Below are 24948 nucleotides of genomic sequence, written 5' to 3' on the forward strand. Positions count from 1 at the left end.
CCTTCCAGAAAACGATCGCATTGTGAATTTTTCACAAACCGGGCGAGTTGGCCATGCGGTTAGGGTCGCATATTTGCGAGCTTCCATTCGGGAGATGGTGGGTTCGAATCCCACCGTCGGCAGCCCTGAAGATGGTTTTCCGTAGAGTGAAAGTGCCTTGTGGTAATCACTGTAAATACCTACATGTTAATATAAGGAAAGATCTTCATTGGGGTAATCACATAAACCGGATTGTAAATAAAGAGTACAGATCTCTGCACATTGTTACGAGGATATTTTCCGGGTTGTAGTAAGGATGTAAAGGGAAGGGCATGTAAGTCTCTGTTAAGACCACAATTAGAGTATGGTTCCAGTGTATGGGACCCTCACCAGGATTACTTGATTCGAAAACTGGAAATAAATCCAGAGAAAAGCAGCTCGATTTGTTCTTGGTGATTTCCGACCAAGTAGTAGCGTTATAAGTAGAGGCATAATTTCTTCGCATTAACGATAAACGCGACAAAAAATATTTTGAAGCGATTTTAAAATATTGTAACGAATCATATGATTCTGGTTAAGAAATTCGTGTTCTTTTTGCGAATTGCAGCGAATTAAAGCGACAAGGCCAGCTTAAAGCGACATTAGCTTATTTTGTGATAATTGAGAAAATGCAGCTAAATCCATGGAAAATAACGATCTTAAAATTGTATTCCAATAACACGTGTGTGAAGGCAAACAGAAGACAGAATAAGGATTTCTCATTTCGACAGAAGTATCTCTTCATATTAATATTCTATAAAATATAGGGTTTACGCTATGGCCATGGAGGGTGAAAGAGTAATTAGGGCTATATTATAGTTCTAATCAAGATTACATAAGGAATAATAAATGATTATCAATATTGCCTCTCTTTATTTATCTATTTTTCACATAAATCTCTAAACTTTGTATGAATAACTGTAGAGAGGGATTAAAGCGAAATTAAAGCGATGGGGTCAACCTTATTTCGCGAAATATCGCGAAAAATGGTTTCTTTTCGCAAAATAGAACATAAATTAATGTTAAAAAATCATGCCTCTAGCTACGAGGATGTTGCAAAGTTTGGGCTAGGAAGACTCAAGAGAAAGAAGACGAGCAGCCAATAAGTGGTTTGTAGACGAATAAATTTGAGTGGTGTTTTTATAAATAGGGAAGATAATAATAAGTTACGAAGATGAAGTCGGAATTTAAGAGGACAAACTGGGGTAAATATTGGTTTATAGGAAGGAGAGTAACGAATTACTTTACCAAGGGAAATATTCAATAAATAAATTCTTTACAATTTTTTAAGAAAAGGGTAAATAACGGATAGTGAATCTGACACTTGGGCGACTGACCTAAATTGATTGATTGATTGATTGATTGATTGATTGATTGATTGATTGATTGATTGATTGATTGATTGATTGATTGATTGATTGATTGATTGATTGATTGATTGATTGATTGATTGATTGATTGATTGATTGATTGATTGATTGATTGATTGATTGATTGATTGATTGATTGATTGATTGATTGATTGATTGATTGATTGATTGATTGATTGATTGATTGATTGATTGATTGATTGATTGATTGATTGATTGATTGATTGATTGATTGATTGATTGATTGATTGATTGATTGATTGATTGATTGATTGATTGATTGATTGATCGCGAAATTAACAGCCACGAAACCCCGCGAGTTTCCTTTTTTGTCTGTTCATATTTTTTATTTGTGACTCTTTGGGCCACGATTGGGAAAGACGGCCGTATACTTCAGAAATGTTCCAAAGTAAAATTTTCTACATTTTAAATGAGAGCATAAAATCGTTTCAAAGGTGGATATCGGTAGGATTCGAAACATTTTTTATTTTGCTAGTGTTTAACGTCACTCAAACACATGCAAGATTTTCGGCACCTCAAGGGTGGGAAACGGCTGGAATTGAGGAGGTAGTGGAGTGGTCTTAATTAGAATTCAGCCCCAGCATTCGCCTGGAGAACATGGGAAGCCCACGGAAAGCTATCTCCATGGCTAACGACGGTAGGGTTCAAACCCACCATTTCGCGAATGCAAGGTCGCAGCTAAGTGAACCGAACCGCACGGCGACCCCGCTCGATAGATTCGAAACTACCTATTCCTTGAATTCATGGATATCCCTAGCTTTAACGCCCCAGTTCTTGAGACTACTTTTTAAAACTTTTAACTACTAGACTATTAAGCTATTTGTTATATTTATTCTTTTACAATTGCCTTTACGTCGCACCGACACGGATCGGTCTTATGGTGAACGATGGGATAGGAAAGGCCTAGGAAGGGAAGGGAAGTAAGCGGCTGTGGCCTTAATTAAGGTACAGCTCCAGCATTTGCTTGGTGGGAAACCACTGAAAACCATTTTCAAGGCTGATGACAGTGGGCTTCGAACCTACTATCCCCCGGATGCAAGCTCACAGATGCGCGTCCCTAACCGCACGGCCAACTCGCCCGGTATATTAAGCTACAGAACTGGTTTTAATATAATAAGATCAGAATATACGGCATATTCAGGAGGCGTATTTTGTTTTAATTCAGTCTATATATTTACGTAGAACATACCTGGATGGCGTGCAGGGCGAGTTATAGTGCAGGATATATGTTGGAAGACTTCATTTCTACTTTCATTTAAAACTGTGTAGCAGAACGCCACACCCGTGCCGGTAGCCAGAGCTGGACATGTAGAGAGAACACACGAAGAACTGTAATCTTATAGCCCTCGAATATGCATTCAGCATTTCGTTATGCAAAATTATTATGCTCCTCCATAATGTATATTACGTTATATGACGCAAGGCGCTATTTACCTTCATTATCCTACACTCCCTGTAGCCTATCTGATTCACATTCTTCATCGAGCTGCCAGAATATGTCTTTCTGCTCCATGCTGTGGCGGTGTGAAAGGTGTTAAGTGCTTGGAGTGGGGAACAACATTGGTCTCTTGAGCGGCTCCTGATGCTATGTTGGCGCACCCCTTTATGTTCGAAGGACAAGGAGTTAAGTATTGCCGGGAGCTGCTACGATTTCTAAAGCAAGGGAGTAAACCTGAACCACATCGCCATCATCTTTCCATTTATATTAATAAGTAGAAGATGAAATAGTAAGGATAGACCTGTGAGAATGACGCCCTACATATGATGAATTCTAATGATGCAGAAGGTACACACACCCAGCCCCCGAGCCGTCGGAATTAACCAATGAAGGTTAAAATTTCCTACCCCTTCGACCAATGGATAGCACGCTAAATATTTTTTTCATAGATCCGGACGAAGTGTGGTGATTTTTTTCTAAGCGATGACCCATAGTTTTTGCAGGCTTGGAAGTTTCCAGAAAGTTTGCATTAATGTTTTAACATCAAGCCCCGGAAAGTGTTAAAGGAAATTTAACGAGATATTAGCCTAATCAGTCTAAGAAGTGGAAGTCAAAGTGTCGGTAGATATAAAAATAGACGAATTAATGAGCCATTTCCAGGCATCATAGAGACTTAAAACTTTGTACCAGAGAACACGATATCTCTCAAGAATTCCAAAAAAATCGAAAATTTCCAAAACGTCCCCGAGACGGCCGAGCTAGGGGTGGGAGAAGTGTTCTAAATTGCTGTTAAAAAGCAAAACAGCACGTGTGAGCAAGCATAAGCTTTTTTTTTCCTGCCCAGTGAGAAACTTTGCTTCTGAGGCGATTACCTGTGATGTTCATAGGCTTACGATTTTCTGAGAGTCCAAGTTATAACAACAAAAGTGAAAAAATGCTGAGGACGTAATTATTCAATATTGGAAGATCAAAGTAATCCTATTGGTCGGCAGTAGGCGAAGGAGTTACCTAGAAATACATAACACAGTAAAACAACAGTCGTTGTTGTTGTTGTCGTTGTTGTTGGTAATTAACCTAAACTGGGCGAGTTGGCTCTGAGGTTTTGGTCATGTAGCTGTGAGCCTGCACTCGGCAGATGGTGGGTTCGAACCCCACAGTCGAAAGTCCTGTAGATGGTTTTTCCGTAGTTTCCAATTTTTACTTAAGGCGAATGTCGTGGCTCTACCTTAATTAAAACCAAGGTCACTCCATTCCCAGCCCTATCCGATCGTTGCCATGAGACCTGTCTGTGTCGGTACGACGTTAAACCCATAGAAAGTAGCCTAGGCACATGGTACGTTACATTAGAAACCATGTACCTAGGAACAAAATCGGTGTATTCACACAGGAATGCAAATTCAAAATTAATATAGAGGACAGATTTGATGTGTATACATGGTCTTTCATACAAACTAAGATCGAACGCACGGTGTTTGTTCACTGCGCTACGGCAGCTGCCTCAGCCGAACTTACGTTGCACGCAGCCGCCCTGCTTTAAGCGTGTATACAATCTTATATGAAATGTTACCTAATAAAAGATGCTGGAAGTGTCGTCCTTTCTGAGTTAGACAGGCATTGTATCTGTCAACCACATTCTGGCTTACGCGAGTGAGTTATGCCACTGTATTGTTTCTGATTTCATTCGTAATGTTTCTATTCAGTTCCTCCAATGCGTAAGGATTTGTTCGATACTCTTTTTCCTTCAGTTTACTCCACAACTAAAAATCACACACTGTTTGATCTGAAGAACGAGGGAGAAATAGACCAGCACTGATCACTTTGTCTTCAAACACTTCCGTGATTGTTCTTCTGCTGTATGAGCAGGGGCTGAATCTTGTTGAAACAACCCACGCGATTTTTCTTCTTCCGTTAAGTGATGGAAGAACGGCGTTAAACTGTATTTGACATCTTGGTACCTCTCTGCATTTACTGTCGTCTCGAAAAAATAGGCCCAAGTATTTGTCTTGCAATAGCAGCGCATCAAACACCAATCTTCCTATCACACGACCATTAAGACGAAACCAGAACTTTTACGTATGAAACTACGATGTTGCAATGATAGCTGTAACACCATGTTAACAGCTGAGTTTCAGACTGGCGACTGATGCTTGCAGGGACGAATACGTGCAGGCTGCTTGCAAGGTCAAGAACTATGCGCGCGCTTCCATACTGCAACTTACGAATCGCAGAGTAAAACCCCCACTTTATATAAGAGTTTATATGAGAGACCCTGTACAGGGTCATCCAATTAAAGCAGAACCGCAGCTGCGGCCAGCAAACTCTTGGTTCGCACCGGCCGGGCAATGCCAGGGCAAGCTAGAGTGTTTACCTGATAAATTCTAATGCACGTCAATGGTACTCACACATGTCACTGAAGGAGATGCTGGAACTGCTTGCCTTCGTTTTTGACACATTTCTGGCATCATCTTATGAAACTACCCGTTACACTTCTAAGTTCACTTTGAGGAATCCAATTGATCCCATGGTGAAAGGTATCCTTCAGTTCTTCTAAAGTGTGTGGATTCGTTTTATACATTTTTATCTTTTAATGATCCCGGTAATAATTATCACAGGCAGTATGAGCCGTCACCGAGTCGTCCTGAAAAAATCGAAAGTACGTTCTCTCTCAATTAATTCAGCAAAAATCGGGTCACAAAATGTTGTTCATATGTCGAACACTGGCAATTGTTTCCTAAAACATAACTGGATTTATTATTCTATCCGCGAAAATTGCGCAGCACACTCCGAATTTCTCACCATGAAGAAGTTCCTTGTGGAGAGATTAGGTTTCTCGGCACTTCAATTTTACGTACTCACGTATGTGAAACCATGCTTTGTCTGAGAAGAAAATGAGATTGGGATAAATTTCTCTATCATGCAATGTATTCACAACCCAGTCACTAAATCTAATCCTATACACAGAACACCCCACTTAAGTTCTTGCACCACGGTACATTTATAGGGTTTTAAGTATGTAGTCGTTTGTGCGGACCAGTAAGAAATTACCGTTTACTGAGAAAAACGGCTAAAAGATTTCTTAAGAGAATGTTTTCAGGCGTTGTCCAATGTCTTGAATATTTCCTTCTGTTAGCACTGTACGATTATTATTTCCTGTTTCACGAAATGTATTAACTAACCTATTAACCACGATTTGGAACTTCAGCACCTGGGGATTTCTCCCTTTAAAATAATCTCCTAAGACCACGAGCGGATTATATAAGGACATACGAATCTCAAATATAAACTCTCAATGTGTAATATAATAATTAGGCCTATTATTATTATTATTATTATTATTATTATTATTATTATTATTATTATTATTATTATTATCTACTAGCAAATGTACCCGTGCTTCGCTACGGTATTCTGCATTGTATACGAATATTGAAGTAAATACTGTACATACAGTAAATAAGATTGTTTTAAAATAGCATGTCTCTTAGCGTTATCCGAGAAACAATATGCAGAGGTCCCCATACGTTGTTTCCAGTGTAAAGTGCTTGTTACGGATTTGTGATGATAACGACAGGCTCACTTCCCTACTGCGATTCACAATCGAGTTGGGAAGTTTACATTATAATTGCAGGCCCCATTGCCTACTGCGCGGTCACAATCTATTTGGGGAGTTTCCGTTACAATTGCAGGCCCCCTTTCCTACCTCCAGACATATTACAAATTGAAGAGTTTTTATTATAATGGCAGGAATCTTCCCTACAACCAGTCAAAATTGAGTTGTGCAGTTATCATTATAATGATAGGCCCCTTTTCCAACTGCCAGCCAGCTTCCTGCCAGTCACACCAAGTTGATGAGTTTCCATCAAAATAGCAGGCCAGTATGCCTAATGCCAGTCACATTTTAGATGGGTACATCTGTTTATAACTGCGGGAACGCTTGCCTACAGCCAAAGACTGTATGCTGCATGCTCCCTTGCCTTCTGAAAGTCAAATCGAGAAGTGAATTATTCATTACAATGGTAGGCCTGCCTCATTAATGCCAGTTACACAGGAATTGGAGAAGGACTCCATTCCTACTGCCAGTCATAGTCGGTGTGCGGAGTACTGATTACAATAGCAGACACACCCTTTCTCGATCGCTACAAAATCGACATCAGTGAATATATATAGTTCGACATACGAAAGTATGTGCTTGTTTACAATATTGCAGACCTTCATTTACAGATTAACTGCTTCTAAACAGTACATCATATCGAGAAAAGATTGTACCATAAGACGCCGGATTTAGCGGCCTAAATTGCTGGTCATATGATATCTCATCTATTCATGGGTCAGATTGAGTTAGAAACTTGGGTAAAATTTGTGTAAGATTATCTCACATTGCATTGCTTTTCGGATAATTAAGTGACAGCTACATACATAGCATTTGGCTCACATATGGCTACTGGGTGGACCAATTTTCGTGTAGAGTATGATGATTCTATCTTTCCTCTAAGTGATGGAAGGTATGAATTATGTATGTGAAAAGTACTACTTTACTTAAGATCGAGAAATAGAGAAAAGTCAAACGTAAAATGGATATAAATACGACAAAAAGTCGTACGACCAAGGTTGTAGATCACTCCAAATTGAACGGGGATTGTGCCATCCGTTATGTGATGATACTTCCCCAAGGTCTCCACCATCATTAAAATTGCCTCCATATTTCGATATTCTTCGGGATAGAAAGGGAAAAATTTAAAGCTCTTGGAAGTTTTCCGCCCGTTACAGGCTAAGTCGTAAAATTTTGCCAAATTTCAGTTTTCTTTCTCGACTGGCAGATTATGCCGCAATCTGGGTTTTCAGTGAGAAGTGTAAAAAGTAGAACTTTCAAGATACTAAACCAAAAAATATGCAGATGATCATTATTACCCCTTAAGCGTGTAGCTGTACGAAAATTTCGACAAAATAGTCTATGTACAGGCACACAGTAGTTACGATTTTATTTACATAGATAAATAAGGAACCTGCTCCACGTACAACACCTTTTGGGCTATATCCGCTGGACTTAACCGGAAAAACGGACCGTTTATGATATCTCCCTTATTAATCCTCCTGTCGAAAAAATGCACATGAAAAAAAGTTTTAGAGATGGAATTCCATCATGTTTGGTCGATTTCCAGTCAGGTTGGTCTTGTACTGTATATATTCTGGAAGAGTAAAATCACCATTTCGGTTCCCTATAAACCGCCAGTCCATTCCGGGAACATGAAATGTTATTGACGATTAACACCTACCGTTGGACAGGTGGATGTTAATATAAAGTTTGACTCAAATATCTTCAGTAGTTTTCAAGTTGTAAAACATACGCTTTACACGCACCCGCTCTTGAGTTAAGTCCGGTGGGACTTGTACCGGAAAACGGTCCGTTAATGATATCTCCCTTATTAATCCTCGTATTGAAACGATGCACATGAGGAAAAAGGCCTAGAAATGAATTTCCATTACGGCAGCTAAATTTACATTAAGTTTGGTTGCAAAATGACGGTTTCGGTTTCGTATAATCCCCCAGTCAATTCAGGGATTCAGAAACAATACTTGCCCTAAAACCTACCAAAGGACAGATGGATTCTAAATATCAAGTTTGGTGGAAATATATCCAGTAGTTTCCAAGTTTTAGACAAACAGACAAACAAACAAACATACAGACACAAAAAGAGAATATATGCAGATGGTCATTATTACACCTGAAACGGATAACTGTACGGAAATTTCGCCAAAATTGTCAATGTACAGACATACTCTAGAAGTGTAGACCTTTATTTCGATAGTTACTGCTTTGCAACTGTACGACGTATCTACAAACGGACTTCACCATCAGACGCCCCTTTCAGTGCTCTACATGGTTGGTCCTATGACATCTTCTCGTATCTCCTTTATTTATGGGTTAGATTGAGTTAGAGTCATTGAATGGGGTGAAATCTTGTACAGTTTTTGAATGCTACTTTATATTTTTGATTCTCATGTGACAGCTAGAATCATAAAATTTGGCTGTAACATTGCCAATGGTCATGTCAATGTGCGTGCCGAATGTCATGATTCTACCTTTCCTATAAGTGTGCCAAATGATAACATATACGTGTAAAAGTACAAAATCAACTTGTGTTTAATGTATTAGGGATAGAAATACGACGAAAAGTCACAGGACAAAAGTTGTAGATCTCTCCAAAATGAAACGCAATTTGCTTTGTGACTTTTGATACGACTTACTGATTAGCCACCAATTACCCCGAAACGAAGGTCTGCACCGCCGTTAAAATTGCATCCATATTTCGGAATTTTCCTGGGCCAGAAGTTATACATTTGCATAGCTTAGAATATTTCCTCAAAGGAAAGAGTGTACAGCATTCGGGATTAGCACTCGCATACATACGTGGTAATTAAGGAAGAAAGTAATACAGTTTAGTAAGTTGAAATTAATAGAAAATAGATTATAACAGAGGACATCCGGATAACGACAAATATATAAATACCAAGTGAATGTATTGGAAAATCAAATGCTCCTCAATAAATTATGCCGGAGTGAGTTATGGATATAAGAAAGCGGTAATCGGAGAGAAATTTAGGCGCAGGGATTCTTAGGTAATCAGATAAGAAGATGAATATTTGTGTTATTACTTATGCTATTCGAGGACGGTTATAACCTCCAATGATATTCCGCCAATATCCCGCAGAATGGCCGATTGACGACTCTCTTGCTTTCTACCCAAGGAACAACCACGAATTTAAAGGAATGATGAGGAAAATGACAATACGTTACTTCCCTGCTGGCAAGCAGTCAGAGACGTTGCCATGGTAACCCATATATTCGTTATCGCTCTGTCGGTCCCTCAATGCCGAGCATGGTATCGGCAGAAAATAGTAAATTTCTCCGTCATTTGAAGAGTAAGGTAAATTATGAACACAGCGAAAGTTGTTTGTGATGAAGAGACCTTTCACATACGGTCCACAGAGTTTGCAGAAAATCAATAGTATAAGAGAAAATGGAGGAAGACCGTTGTGGTTTTCCTATAGACCCCCGTCTTTTCAAAGATTTTAAAATGATATGCATATCGAAACCTTCCCCGGGGTGAGTATACTCTAAATATGAAGTTTGGTTGAGATCTATCCAGCCCTTTCGACGTGATGGTGGAACAAACAAACATTTTTATTCTTTTTATTTTGCTAGTTGCTTTACGTCGCACCGACACAGATAGGTCTTATGGCGACGATGGGACAGGGAAGGGATAGGAGTTGGAAGGAATCGGCCGTGGCCTTAATTAAGGTACAGCCCCAGCATTTGCCTGGTGTGAAAATGGGAAACCACGGAAAACCATTTTCAGAGCTGCCGACAGTGGGGTTCGAACCTACTATCTATGGATTCGAAACTGTTTATTTTTTATTTTTTATTATTTCTATATCTCACCCCCACCCTTTGCTCCCCACCTAAAAGGGGGCTCTACCGGGCGAGTTGGCCGTGCGCGTAGAGGCGTAGAGGCGCGGCTGTGAGCTTGCATCCTGGAGATAGTAGGTTCGAATCCCACTATCGGCAGCACTGAAGATGGTTTTCCGTGGTTTCCCATTTTCACACCAGGCAAATGCTGGGGCTGTACATTAATTAGGCCACGGCCGCTTCCTTCCAACTCCTAGGCCTTTCCTATCCCATCGTCGCCATAAGACCTATCTGTGTCGGTGCGACGTAAAGCCCCTAGCAAAAAAAAAGGGGGGCTGGACTTTAAAAAATTCTAGAGTATTACTTTTCAACTCAGCGACCCCGAAAACTATGAATTCGACACTATTCTCGATTATTATTGTAACTACCCCCCCTGACCCTCTCCCTTAAGGGCGCTAGGGATGGCTTAACCCCCACAGTGCTCGTCTCCCGATAGTAAGTGATACGTGTACCAAGTTTGGTTGAAATTGCTCCGGTGGTTTAGTTGGAGATGTGTCATTTACACACACACTTCCATTTCTATATATAGTAAGATTTTTACACTCGTTCTTCACCCCCTTTCCATCCCCGCCCAAAAGAGTCCTATGAGTGCCTTACACAACAGTATATTTTTTTCCCAGATATTAAGTCTTATTTGTACCTATTTTGGTTGACAGCTATGCCCAAACGTACATGCATAATCTCACTGCTCCAGAATCCTGGAGCTGACGTTGCCATGGTTACGGCAGTTCATTTCTTTATCCGATTCCTAGAGCAGGGGTAGTGTGGTGCCAATATCTCCGTAACGGTTGGTTTTAGGGCCTTAAAACATGGTTTTCGGGCCCGTAGGGCTTACCGAGTTTTGTTCTTTGCGTCAAGAGGATTAAATTGAGCTTTGTCTCGTCCTTATACGACAAATTCGATATTTTGCCTATAATAGTATAAGAGAAAATGGAGGAAAACCGTTTTTCCTATAAAACCCCCGTCTTTTCAAAGATTTTAAAATGATATGCATATCGAAACCTTCCCCGGGGTCAGTATACTCTAAATATGAAGTTTGGTTGAGATCTATCCAGCCGTTTCGACGTGATGGTGGAACAGACAAACAGACAGACAAACAGACAAACAGAAACAATTTTATTTATATAGATATTATTATTATTATTATTATTATTATTATTATTATTATTATTATCTATATAAATAAAATTGTTTCTGTTTGTCTGTTTGTCTGTCTGTTTGTCTGTTCCACCATCACGTCGAAACGGCTGGATAGATCTCAACCAAACTTCATATTTAGAGTATACTGACCCCGGGGAAGGTTTCGATATGCATATCATTTTAAAATCTTTGAAAAGACGGGGGTTTTATAGGAAAAACGGTTTTCCTCCATTTTCTCTTATACTATTATAGGCAAAATATCGAATTTGTCGTATAAGGACGAGACAAAGCTCAATTTAATCCTCTTGACGCAAAGAACAAAACTCGGTAAGCCCTACGGGCCCGAAAACCATGTTTTAAGGCCCTAAAACCAACCGTTACGGAGATATTGGCACCACACTACCCCTGCTCTAGGAATCGGATAAAGAAATGAACTGCCGTAACCATGGCAACGTCAGCTCCAGGATTCTAGAGCAGTGAGATTATGCATGTACGTTTGGGCATAGCTGTCAACCAAAATAGGTACAAATAAGACTTAATATCTGGGAAAAAAATATACTGTTGTGTAAGGCACTCATAGGACTCCTTTGGGCGGGGATGGAAAGGGGGTGAAGAACGAGTGTAAAAATCTTACTATATATAGAAATGGAAGTGTGTGTGTAAATGACACATCTCCAACTAAACCACTGGAGCAATTTCAACCAAACTTGGTACACGAATCACTTACTATCGGGAGACGATCACTGTGGGGGGTAAGCCATCCCTAGCGCCCTTAAGGGAGAGGGTCAGGGGGGTGGTAGTTACAATAATAATCGAGAATAGTGTCGAATTCATAGTTTTCGGGGTCGCTGAGTTGAAAAGTGATACTCTAGAATTTTTTTAAAATCCAGCCCCCTTTCAGGTTGGGAGCAAAGGGTGTGGGGGGTGGGGTGAGATATAGAAATAATTAAAAACAGTTTCGAATCCATAGATTTCAGGGTCTCTGAGATGAATAGTATTACTCCGGATTTTTTGCAAATCCAAGTGGGGAGCGAAGGGGGTGAGATATAAAATTAATCGAAAAACTACATATAAAAATATTATCTTCTTCTTCTTACTATATATAAAAATTGATGTATGTGTGTGCGTGGGTGTGTGGGTGTGGGTGTTTATATGACACATCTCCTCCTAAACCACTGGAGCAATTTCACCAAACGTGGTACACTTATCAATTAGTATCAGGAGACAAACCGCGTGAGGGTAAGACACCCCTAGCACCCTTTTGGCAGGGGGCGAGGGGAGTGGTATAAAAATAATCTTATAAATAAAGTTGTTCGTTTCTGTTTGTCTGTTTGTTTGTTTGTTTGTTTGTTTGTTTGTTTGTTTGTTTGTTTGTTTGTTTGTTTGTTTGTTTGTTTGTTTGTTTGTTTGTTTGTTTGTTTGTTTGTTTGTTTGTTTGTTTGTTTGTTTGTTTGTTTGTTTGTTTGGCTTAAGTGCGGCCAATATCCAGTATTCGGGAGATAGTAGGTTCGAACCCCACTGTCGACAGCTCTGAAAATGGTTTTCCGTGGTTTCCCATTTTCACACCAGGCAAATGCTGGGGCTGTACCTTAATTAAGGCCACGGCCGATTCCTTCCAACTCCTATCCCTTCCCTGTCCCATCGTCGCCATAAGACCTATCTGTGTCGGTGCGACGTAAAGCAACTAGCAAAATAAAAAGAATAAAAATGTTTGTTTGTTCCACCATCACGTCGAAAGGGCTGGATAGATCTCAACCAAACTTCATATTTAGAGTATACTCACCCCGGGGAAGGTTTCGATATGCATATCATTTTAAAATCTTTGAAAAGACGGGGGTCTATAGGAAAACCACAACGGTCTTCCTCCATTTTCTCTTATACTATTGATTTTCTGCAAACTCTGTGGACCGTATGTGAAAGGTCTCTTCATCACAAACAACTTTCGTTGTGTTCATAATTTACCTTACTCTTCAAATGACGGAGAAATTTACTATTTTCTGCCGATACCATGCTCGGCATTGAGGGACCGACAGAGCGATAACGAATATATGGGTTACCATGGCAACGTCTCTGACTGCTTGCCAGCAGGGAAGTAACGTATTGTCATTTTCCTCATCATTCCTTTAAATTCGTGGTTGTTCCTTGGGTAGAAAGCAAGAGAGTCGTCAATCGGCCATTCTGCGGGATATTGGCGGAATATCATTGGAGGTTATAACCGTCCTCGAATAGCATAAGTAATAACACAAATATTCATCTTCTTATCTGATTACCTAAGAATCCCTGCGCCTAAATTTCTCTCCGATTACCGCTTTCTTATATCCATAACTCACTCCGGCATAATTTATTGAGGAGCATTTGATTTTCCAATACATTCACTTGGTATTTATATATTTGTCGTCATCCGGATGTCCTCTGTTATAATCTATTTTCTATTAATTTCAACTTACTAAACTGTATTACTTTCTTCCTTAATTACCACGTATGTATGCGAGTGCTAATCCCGAATGCTGTACACTCTTTCCTTTGAGGAAATATTATAATCTATGCAAATGTATAACTTCTGGCCCAGGAAAATTCCGAAATATGGATGCAATTTTAACGGCGGTGCAGACCTTCGTTTCGGGGTAATTGGTGGCTAATCAGTAAGTCGTATCAAAAGTCACAAAGCAAATTGCGTTTCATTTTGGAGAGATCTACAACTTTTGTCCTGTGACTTTTCGTCGTATTTCTATCCCTAATACATTAAACACAAGTTGATTTTGTACTTTTACACGTATATGTTATCATTTGGCACACTTATAGGAAAGGTAGAATCATGACATTCGGCACGCACATTGACATGACCATTGGCAATGTTATAGCCAAATTTTATGATTCTAGCTGTCACATGAGAATCAAAAATATAAAGTAGCATTCAAAAACTGTACAAGATTTCACCCCATTCAATGACTCTAACTCAATCTAACCCATAAATAAAGGAGATACGAGAAGATGTCATAGGACCAACCATGTAGAGCACTGAAAGGGGCGTCTGATTGTGAAGTCCGTTTGTAGATACGTCGTACAGTTGCAAAGCAGTAACTATCGAAATAAAGGTCTACACTTCTAGAGTATGTCTGTACATTGACAATTTTGGCGAAATTTCCGTACAGTTATCCGTTTCAGGTGTAATAATGACCATCTGCATATATTCTGTTTTGGTGTCTGTCTGTTTGTTTGTTTGTCTGTTTGTCTAAAACTTGGAAACTACTGGATATATTTCCACCAAACTTGATATTTAGAATCCATCTGTCCTTTGGTAGGTTTTAGGGCAAGTATTGTTTCTGAATCCCTGAATTGACTGGGGGATTATACGAAACCGAAACCGTCATTTTGCAACCAAACTTAATGTAAATTTAGCTGCCGTAATGGAAATTCATTTCTAGGCCTTTTTCCTCATGTGCATCATTTCAATACGAGGATTAATAAGGGAGATATCATTAACGGACCGTTTTCCGGTACAAGTCCCACCGGACTTAACTCAAGAGCGGGTGCGTGTAAAGCGTATGTTTTACAACTTGAAAACTACTGAAGATATTTGAGTCAAACTTTATATTAACATCCACCTGTCCAACGGTAGGTGTTAATCGTCAATAACATTTCATGTTCCCGGAATGGACTGGCGGTTTATAGGGAACCGAAATGGTGATTTTACTCTTCCAGAATATATACAGTACAAGACCAACCTGACTGGAAATCGACCAAACATGATGGAATTCCATCTCTAAAACTTTTTTTCATGTGCATTTTTTCGACAGGAGGATTAATAAGGGAGATATCATAAACGGTCCGTTTTTCCGGTTAAGTCCAGCGGATATAGCCCAAAAGGTGTTGTACGTGGAGCAGGTTCCTTATTTATCTATGTAAATAAAATCGTAACTACTGTGTGCCTGTACATAGACTATTTTGTCGAAATTTTCGTACAGCTACACGCTTAAGGGGTAATAATGATCATCTGCATATTTTTTGGTTTAGTATCTTGAAAGTTCTACTTTTTACACTTTTCACTGAAAACCCAGATTGCGGCATAATCTGCCAGTCGAGAAAGAAAACTGAAATTTGGCAAAATTTTACGACTTAGCCTGTAACGGGCGGAAAACTTCCAAGAGCTTTAAATTTTTCCCTTTCTATCCCGAAGAATATCGAAATATGGAGGCAATTTTAATGATGGTGCAGACCTTCGGGAAGTATCATCACATAACGGATGGCACAATCCCCGTTCAATTTGGAGTGATCTACAACCTTGGTCGTACGACTTTTTGTCGTATTTATATCCATTTTACGTTTGACTTTTCTCTATTTCTCGATCTTAAGTAAAGTAGTACTTTTCACATACATAATTCATACCTTCCATCACTTAGAGGAAAGATAGAATCATCATACTCTACACGAAAATTGGTCCACCCAGTAGCCATATGTGAGCCAAATGCTATGTATGTAGCTGTCACTTAATTATCCGAAAAGCAATGCAATGTGAGATAATCTTACACAAATTTTACCCAAGTTTCTAACTCAATCTGACCCATGAATAGATGAGATATCATATGACCAGCAATTTAGGCCGCTAAATCCGGCGTCTTATGGTACAATCTTTTCTCGATATGATGTACCGTTTAGAAGCAGTTAATCTGTAAATGAAGGTCTGCAATATTGTAAACAAGCACATACTTTCGTATGTCGAACTATATATATTCACTGATGTCGATTTTGTAGCGATCGAGAAAGGGTGTGTCTGCTATTGTAATCAGTACTCCGCACACCGACTATGACTGGCAGTAGGAATGGAGTCCTTCTCCAATTCCTGTGTAACTGGCATTAATGAGGCAGGCCTACCATTGTAATGAATAATTCACTTCTCGATTTGACTTTCAGAAGGCAAGGGAGCATGCAGCATACAGTCTTTGGCTGTAGGCAAGCGTTCCCGCAGTTATAAACAGATGTACCCATCTAAAATGTGACTGGCATTAGGCATACTGGCCTGCTATTTTGATGGAAACTCATCAACTTGGTGTGACTGGCAGGAAGCTGGCTGGCAGTTGGAAAAGGGGCCTATCATTATAATGATAACTGCACAACTCAATTTTGACTGGTTGTAGGGAAGTTTCCTGCCATTATAATAAAAACTCTTCAATTTGTAATATGTCTGGAGGTAGGAAAGGGGGCCTGCAATTGTAACGGAAACTCCCCAAATAGATTGTGACCGCGCAGTAGGCAATGGGGCCTGCAATTATAATGTAAACTTCCCAACTCGATTGTGAATCGCAGTAGGGAAGTGAGCCTGTCGTTATCATCACAAATCCGTAACAAGCACTTTACACTGGAAACAACGTATGGGGACCTCTGCATATTGTTTCTCGGATAACGCTAAGAGACATGCTATTTTAAAACAATCTTATTTACTGCATGTACAGTATTTACTTCAATATTCGTATACAATGCAGAATACCGTAGCGAAGCACGGGTACATTTGCTAGTTATTATTTCTTTTCTTCGCAAGCAAGCGTTGATCTCAATGCAACACAAAACAAACTATGTTACGAGACAAACCAGAATTGGTACCTAGTCCCCGCAGGATGCTCTCCCTCCCGCGCAGCTGTCGGCTTAGTCACTCCAGCCACCGCTCCGGTTACAAGATAATTGGATGACCTAGTGCATTACCCCACTGAATGCATTTTGGCTCTTTAATTAAGAACGTCATGGACATGGTTCACTTGTTTATTACTGTTGTTATGTGAGATGGCCCATTCCATTGATAATACGTGTTCATAGCTGAATTTTTTTGTTCTTAAAACAGTTATTTGAATCACAGGTGCACCATCCACAGTAACGACCGGCATTGGTAACAGCAAGTGAACACGTTAGCGGGGTAGTGGAACCTGTTTCTCCTCTCAGTACCAATAAGCTGCGTTCATTTGTCTTATTCTCTAATGGCAGTGATGCAGCGTGGTGGCCATGATCGTCAATTCTATACGGTCCGTAACCGTGGTTAGCCGGCAGGGTAGGAGAGGTGGTGATATACAATTTTTAATCATTAGATTGCGTACCGACAGCCTGGATTCAATTCCAAACCTTTCCGCAATGTTCATTTGGAGTGAGGGTGTATGACACTGTTCATAGTGATTCGTCCGTCGGACGGAGACGTTAAGCCTTGAGCAGACCTCTTGGTTTTATTCGAGTGGAGTAAACTATGTATCTTCTTTTTTTGCTAGTTGCTTTACGTCGCACCGACATAGATACGTCTTATGGCGACGATGGAACAGGAAAGGGCTAGTAGTGGGAAGGAAGTGGCCGTGGCCTTAATTCAGGTACAGCCCCAGCATTTGCTTGGTGTGAAAATGGGAAACCACGGAAAACCATTTTCAGGGATGCCGACAGTGGGGTTCGAACCTATTATTTCCCAAATACTGGATACTGGCCGCACTTAAGCGACTGCAGCTATCGAGCTCGGTAAGCTATGTATCGCAGCAGGTTTCACCCTCTCCCTTTCTTATCACCATGCCACACCCAGACGCGTAGGTCACCCATGGGAAAATGTAAAGGCCTGCACCAGGTGAGACAAACAAATTCTCGTACACTCCCAGCACTAAAAGCTATACGACAAATAAAAATAGCACCAATACTGACGTTCGTATGTCTACTTCACGTGGAGGAGCGTTGCAATATTTCACAGTCATTGAAGAGCTTATAGCGGTGTTCGCAACAACTGTCGCTTGTAGTCCATCATGTCCATTCAGAATTCTGGTACACAACCGAATGATCACATAAGCGTATTCGGAAAAGTGGCAACAATGCATTCTTGGGAACGTGGTGGATGACAATGACCTGGATCCCCTTCGGTTCCGCTCTTTAACGTGGAAAATACGTAATAAGTGAGTCGAAGCACTCGGGCACCACTAGCTATGTATAGAGCTAGATTCAGTACAAATTTAAAAGAAAAGACAGATCTCTCTGTTACAGGCAGTACCAGTCGAATTGACATAATAGCCCTCAAAAACCATCGAAATGGTTTAATAATAGATCCGACAATCATATTTGAAACATCCGAAACACAACCCCGTAAGATACATGAGGAAAAGAAAACAACACATGAACCATGAACATATTCTATCAACAAGAATACCAGTTGGATGATATTGAAGTCATCGGATTAATGGTTGGCGCTAGAGGAACCATTCCCTCTTTTTCGTCGAGTTCTGCAAGTCTTTTAACATCGAACAGGCATTAATAAGAGAAGTTGCAGTGAATTCCTTGAAATATTCGATCCAGATCCTGAAGAATCATACCTCCCAAACTTCTTAATGCAACAAATGCGCTTACCAATCATTATGTAATTAACTCACAATTACTTTTAAAATCTGTCTTGCTTTTTTCGTATACTTTGTCCTCAGGGACAATCTCCAGTTGGGGAAAGTTGAAATAAATAAATAAATAAATAAATAATGTCCGCCTCTGTGGTGAGTGGTTAGTGTGATTAGCTACCACTCCCAGAGGCCCAGGTTCGATTCCCGGCTCTGCCACGAAAGTTGAAAGATGGTATGAGGGCTGGTACGGGGTCCACTCAGCTGCGGGAGCTCAATTGAGTAGAAGGAGGTTCGATTCCCACCTCAACCACCCTCGAACTGATTTTCCGTGGTTTCCCCCTTCTCCTCCAGCCGGGATGGTACCTAACTTAAGGCCACAGCTGCTTCCTTGCCTCTTCCTTGTCTGTCCCTTACAATCCTCCCATCCCCCCACAAGGCCCCTACTCAGCATAACAGGTGAGGCCGCCTGGGCGAAGTACTGGTCCCCGTTTCCGGTTGTATCCCGCCGCCCAAGTCTCATACTCCTGGACACTGCCCTTGAGGTGGTAGAGGTGGAATCACTCGCTGAGTCCGAGGGAAAACCAACACTATACGTTAAACGTATTAAGAAAGAAAGAAAGAAAGAAAGAAAGAGAGAAAGAAAGAAAGAAATATTTATAATTTCAAGGATGTCAAATTGCCCTAAATACATTACATTTCCTCTTGATTTGATAAACAATATCGTGCACTCTAGTGGCTTAGATCTTATGAAATCTGTGTGGCAAACACAAACTTTCTTATTTATGGGGTTTTATCTTATTTTTTCCTTCTTTAGCTGGATCGTATAATATTGTGTCTGGCGTTACTTGGTCAAATCTTGTACTCCTCTGCTTCAGCATGAGTCGAATGCTGGACGTAGAGGTCACGACCGTTTCAGTCCCATCCCCAGCCCCAATTAATTCCAGGACACATCCGTGCAGACAATGGAGCCACCAACTTATCACAGCAACTTAACGCACCAACTGCAAAAGGAAGCAACAGTACGAGCTATTTCTTGTCAAGCCGGGCAGAGTAACTCACACGGGATACAACTGGGGACAAGGGCCAGTACTGGAATTCGAGAAGAGCACATAGCTGACTGATATAAGCTCTGTTCTAGCGGAAACCTTCTCAAATTTAGACTGTCATCTTATACATGAATGACACGACCATCAAAGTACGTGGATACCCAGTAGGTAATATTATCTGCTCGAGTTGGAATCTCGCTAAGAATTTGAATGTGAAGTCTATTAATCGACGTAACAAATTCGAAAGCACTATCTTGTAAAACGCTCAAAGAATGTTTAGATAGTTCTGAATTATTATTATTTTTAAAGTTTTATTTAATCTTCACGTTTAGATATGGCCTTCCCTCGAATAAACAATATAAGTTTCTGATTATTACCTCCTTCATTAACCTCAGATTCTCAGATTACCTTTATGTCCAAAAATCAGATACTGTAATATTGAACAACTAACATCACTTCCAAAACTTGAACACAAATTTTCCGATATTACCCTTAACGGCCTGTGCCATTTAAAAATAATTGAAAGTAACGTTCATGATGGATAGAATCCTTATACAGTTAGTACTTTGTGGCCGTTCATGATGGATAGAATCCTTATACAGTTAGTACTTTGTGGCCTTCTGAGCCCTACTTGGAAGGTTCCATCCTGGCTCATTCCGGTGGTGTTTGAAGGTGCTTAAGTACGTCAGCATGATGTGTGTAGACTTACGGGCACGTAAAAGAACTCCTGCGGGACAAAATTTCAAAACCTCAGCATCCCCAAAAATCATAAAAGTAGTTGGTGGGATTTAAAACCAGTAGCATTATTACTTTTTATCCATGTTCCATTTTTCTCTTTTCTCATGTTTGACAGTGACACCTCGACGCTAGAGACGGCGCCGCCTCTCAGATATAATTAGCAGGGCGCTGCTCACGCTCTGACGACTCTATTGAGAAGGAAGCACTCTGGCCTCTTGAAGAACGTGCGCGTTGTGACGGAGAATCGCACCAGTAATAGAGAACACACAAGTGCTACTGGCCTGTATAACGTGTTCTGCTATTCGCCACAGAGAATTCATTTCTCAACGTCAATCAAGATTTTAATATTTTCTGTTGCTTGACAGTGATGGTTCCTAAATATGCTGTGTATTCGGAGAGTGAAGGCCCATCTTTTTCACCAACTCATTACAAGAAAACAAGCAAGCTTGTAGTGTTACGTCATTTTAGACACCGGTATCTCAAGTAGGATTTCTTTTGAGCGATATTGATGTAATATTAATTGAGAAAGCTGCAGTCAATTAGGTTGTTGTTGGACTTCTTCATAAATAACTGGAATTGAAGGAGATCACAGAGCTGACTGATATAATAGCTGTTCTAGTGAAAACCCTCTCAGATTTAGACTGCCATTGAATGCCTTTACTGGCAGGACCTAGTGTTCACAGTGCACTATGTCTTCTGGTATAGGCTAGAGCAATCTTGTTACTTTCATTGACCTGTCATAGTCTTATCCTTGGCTCTGACAATATGAAAGTGACTGAGGTATGAGCGATGCTAGTAATGCCATTCCTTTTGCAGCCAGTCCCTGCTATGAATGGTGTGAAAATGTTGCTCATAGGGTCGGTTGATGCATGCATTTCAGTGGGCTTGGTAGACTGATATCTAATAGCAACTTCTGACTCAGTGAGGAAAGCAACGGGAAATTACCTCACTCCTCATTTCCCTAGTACGCCTCTTCAGTGATGCCTAGGCCATCTATAACAGCTGATGGCGGAGCTGTTGAGGATCCAACCAGCCTTCGGGCTGACGACTGAACATACACATATATATACATGAATGACACGACCATCAAAGTCCGTGGATACCCAGTGGGTAATGTTATCTGCTCGAGTTGGAATCTCGCTAAAAATTTAAATATGAAGTCTATTAATCGACGTAACAAATTCGAAAGCACTATCTTGTAAAACGCTCAAAAATGTTGAGATAGTTCTGAATTATTATTTTTAAAGCTTTATTTAATTTTTCATTATTTTCATGATTAGTAGATTCTCAGATTACATGTATGTCCAAAAACCAGATACTGCAATACTGAATAATTAATATCACTTCCAAAACTTGAATACTAATATTCCGATATTACCCTTAAGCGTCTGTGCCACTTAGGCAATTAAAAGTAACGTTCGTGATGGATAGAATCCTTATAAATTTCGTACTTTCGTACTTTGAGATCCCGTGGGAACTCTAATGCTTTAACTGACTACGTTTTCATAGGCAGACATTTAAAATCTACACGATAGGGCAAGATATGCACTTAACACGGAAATCTGAGATCCGAATTCCAGCGTTGACAGCAGATATTCTGAGTGGGATTTCTCCGTGGGGAGGGGGGGGGGGGAGGTTTCACACTTATTATAAGAGAACTATGAAACTACGTATTTTAAGTCGACAGTATAAATCCTAGAACTGCATACTTACACGTATTGTCACTGGCCCTACTATAACAAAAATGATCAAATATTCACCGAACCCACAAATACTCTAGACTGCTGACCATTGCACTGTAATCAACAACAGGACCAGCTCTCATTAATTATGTACTTCTTATGTTATTCAAATATTAAGAGACTCAAGGTAAATACTTGATCTACGAATATTGCAATCACCTAAACGTTTCAAAATTTCTGATCACTTTATCCGGCAGTGAAATTCTTGTTTGGTGTGGACCTGATGTCATGCACTAACATCTCCTCGAGACGATGATAAATGATTCCGCTCGCATCTCAACTGGACACTGACTGGTAGAATAAATTACTGGCATTGTTCAACTACTGTCTACACCTTCAGTCTCAGAAACGTCTCTCTCTCTCTCTCTCTCTCTCTCTCTCTCACTCACTCACTCACTCTCCCTTACAATGCATGTCATTGGTTCTCAAAGAGTATGACGCGAAAATTCTGAATATTCGTGATTTCGCTGGTGTTTATGCTTTGAAAGTAAGGGAAGAAAAATGAGGAAATTTCTTGCAAATACCACTTGTCTCATTTTTTACACATTTTTGTTTTTGTGTTAAAAATTCTTGTTAGAATGACGTGTTCGTCACGCCCAATTTACATTTGAAAACGCGGGAGCATGTCATTCTAACAAGAATTGTTAACACAAAAACAAGAAGTGTTACAAATTACTTAGGTGGTGTTTGCAAGAAATCTCCTCAATTATTCGAGAGCTGGGAATTTGTTGACTTACGCCTTACAATAAAGGACCTGGTATAAATTATAAATTTGTGCATGTCGCTTCCTACACAAAATCTCAGTTCATGAAGGCAAAAACACACGCACTACGGCTTTCATTGAATAATAACGTCAATGTCTTTACGTCCCATTAAATAATTTTACGGTTTTCGGAGACACCAAGGTGTCGGAAGTTAGTCGCAGAAGTTCTTTCTACCAACACGAGGCTAGCGTATCTGATAATTTTCAGTGATTTTTTAGGTCAGCAACATCCACCCCTTAGTGAAGAAAATGTGATTTTATTACTAGAGCAGTGTAAGGAAACGATGGGCCTCTATACTGTATACAAATAAACCTGTAGACACGAGACAACCGCCTATTAAATTCTGTCTTGTAGCCAACTGACAACTCACACCTTGTAACAATATACTGGACTAGTGTGAGGCCAGAACGGGGTCAGCGTAGTAACTAAGAAGGTCTGTAGCTAAAATGTTAACCTTTACGCTACGGAGGTGTACAGAAAAGAGTTTGTAACGTAGTTATTTTCCAACTGCTTCATCGCCACTGTATCTAGAAACAATATTGTACTTCAAATTCACAGCCTCTTTCACGATCGATAAGCCTACACATCATATTCATGGCTCTTTTACTGTAATGCCGTACTTTTATAGTATCTACCTTGAATGCAATCGGGAGATAAAGGGTTTGAACCCCACTTTGGGCAGCCCTAAAGATGGTTTTCCGTGGTTTCCCATTTTCACACTAGGCACACTAGGGCTGTACCTTAATTAAGGCCACGGTCGCTTCCTTTCCACTCACTCCTGGACTTTTCCTATCCCATCGTCGCCATAAGACCTATCTGTGCGACGTAAAGCAAATTTTAAAAGATCTACCTTTATAACTGTGCGAGTTAAGGTGCCTTCCGAGAGATAACCAGAAAGTCAAAACTGAAAGATACAATCCTGGCCTCGACAACTGTTAGCAGCTACTTCAATAGTTTTTCTTCGTAAAAATCTATGAATAATGAGATAATATTTTTATTTCGGATGCTGATGCACCTGTCTAATTGTAAAACCGTACATTGCACAGTTACACCCACTACTGTAGACGTGACACTAACAGTAGTTATCCAGACGTGATTCGGGCTCACTAAAGAGGACTCGTAAAATTGGAAACTCCGTAACTACCGAGCAGACCATTTTCGATTTTTTTTTCACCCAAAGATACAGGTATAGGTATAACATACGTCGGATTTTAATACAATAACAGGAATATATTTTTATTTAGAACTAGCGTATGTACCGTTCCTTCGCACGGGAATTGGTAATCGATTTCACGATTCCTTCATGAATTTATGCGAAACTACATGCCTGTATTTACCTGCATCTGATGGCTGGTTAGAGGTCCGCTCAGCGTACGTGAATATAATTTAGAGCTAAGCAGCGGTCGCTGGTAGGCCAAGGCCCTTCGGGGCTGTTGCGCCATGGGGTTTGGTTTTTACATGCCTGAATTTAAACGTTTAATGCGGCATGTTAAACTTATATTCTTCTACGGAAGCATGTGGCACTAACGTGAAATACGATAAAAATGAACAAAGTGGAGACGGAATGAGGACGATCAGAGAGTTTATTGAACGGTACAGTTCGTGGTCCGAAGTTGTGCGTAATTCTCCCAACTCCTCGGTTACATATTGTTGTTGATCTGAAACCGGTAGTGGCGTTGTGGCTGAAGAATCATGAAAGCAATCGTTGACGATAACGTGTCTTATTTTCCGTTCTATAGAAAAGAGTAAAAATGGCTTTATAGGTAAACCCTTTAATCCACCCTGAAATGACATGACAGCCTTTGAAACATCCCATTATCGATATCTCCCTTATTAATCCTCATAACGAAATGATGCACACGA

Source organism: Anabrus simplex, chromosome 1 (genome assembly GCF_040414725.1).
Source record: "Anabrus simplex isolate iqAnaSimp1 chromosome 1, ASM4041472v1, whole genome shotgun sequence".
Taxonomy (NCBI): Eukaryota; Metazoa; Arthropoda; class Insecta; order Orthoptera; family Tettigoniidae; genus Anabrus; species Anabrus simplex.